The sequence below is a fragment of the Schistocerca americana genome, chromosome 3, assembly GCF_021461395.2.
Source record: "Schistocerca americana isolate TAMUIC-IGC-003095 chromosome 3, iqSchAmer2.1, whole genome shotgun sequence".
In the NCBI taxonomy this organism is placed as follows: domain Eukaryota; kingdom Metazoa; phylum Arthropoda; class Insecta; order Orthoptera; family Acrididae; genus Schistocerca; species Schistocerca americana.
Window position 1 is genome coordinate 977,179,982 of NC_060121.1, and position 1,314 is coordinate 977,181,295.

Below are 1,314 nucleotides of genomic sequence, written 5' to 3' on the forward strand. Positions count from 1 at the left end.
TAAATCAAGAATAGATTTTAACACAAATGAGAGAGCTCTTGCATTACAAAAATATCAGAACGACGACTGGTACTTACAATTTTACATTAGTATGGACTAATGTACCATCGCCGTTTTTACAAATGTCGGCATAGAGCCATTTGTCAAAATTAAAATATAGCCCTAGAAATAGGGTTTGTCACGTTAATATAAATTAGTACATGGATGTTGCAGAGCTCACAACTGACTGAGTGTAATCGGCCAGCGTAGTTACTCTGCGGCCAGGGCAGGTGGCGCTCATGGCGCGAACCATGTGCCAATTGGCGTACAAAAGCAAGGTGTAAATTATCAGTATTAATAACGTCCTTAGATAAAGTAACAATAAAAAGAAGGAAAGCGTTTAACACTCCCGTTACAACAGTATCGGAGCCTTGGTACAATTAATGTAGTTATACATCAAAAAGGCAGGTGGCGCTTACGCCGCGAGAGTTACGCACAGTGGCATATACAGCCAAAATATAAAAATTACATTACTATGTTAGTGAAGTCCACAAACTGTATATATGTCAGAACTTTAAAATTGACAATAATGGCTCTTAAGACAGAATTACGAACCCTGGTCCACAATCCAGTTAATACACATTCGCAGGGAACCAACGTTTTAGAGCCAGACAAAGTCACATAAGGGCCGATGTAGAGGCAGCCATACATCGTGAGAAAACCACATTACATAAAGGGTAGTGAGCTTAAAGATCTGGAAGTGCATCATAGCTTCCTGAGAAAATAGACCACTGAGGTTACCAGCATTAATGTTATACTGTAAACAGTACAGGTTTAAAGCCTTCGAAAAATTGTCTACAAGCAAGGTTCAACTGGTCGTTCAGTATATTACCGTCTTTGAGCTCTAGATGTTTGAAAATTTGTAACTCTTCCCACAGATCTAGTCTACGCCCTTTGACTAACAGTGTCTTCTAACTGTTTCGGCGTATGGCCGGCTATCAAGAGGTGTTCAGCAAAAGTAGAGCTGTGTATATTCGCTCCTTTTTTACCTGATAAGTGTTCTTTATATCTTGCTTTCACAGCTCTGCCTGTTTGACCAATATAATATGAAGGACAGTTATTACAGGTTAGTTTGTAAACACCTGAATTGGAAAACCAATCGCTGGCAATCTTAACTGAATGTACAAGATTTCTTTTTAAACTGTTATCTGTAGAGAAGGAGACATTACAGTTATATTTTTTCTTTAGAAGACATTTAATCCTATACGATATATTACCCAAGAAAGGAATGGAAATAAATTTTTTAGCTTCTTTGCTATCAGTGGGGAGGTTGTT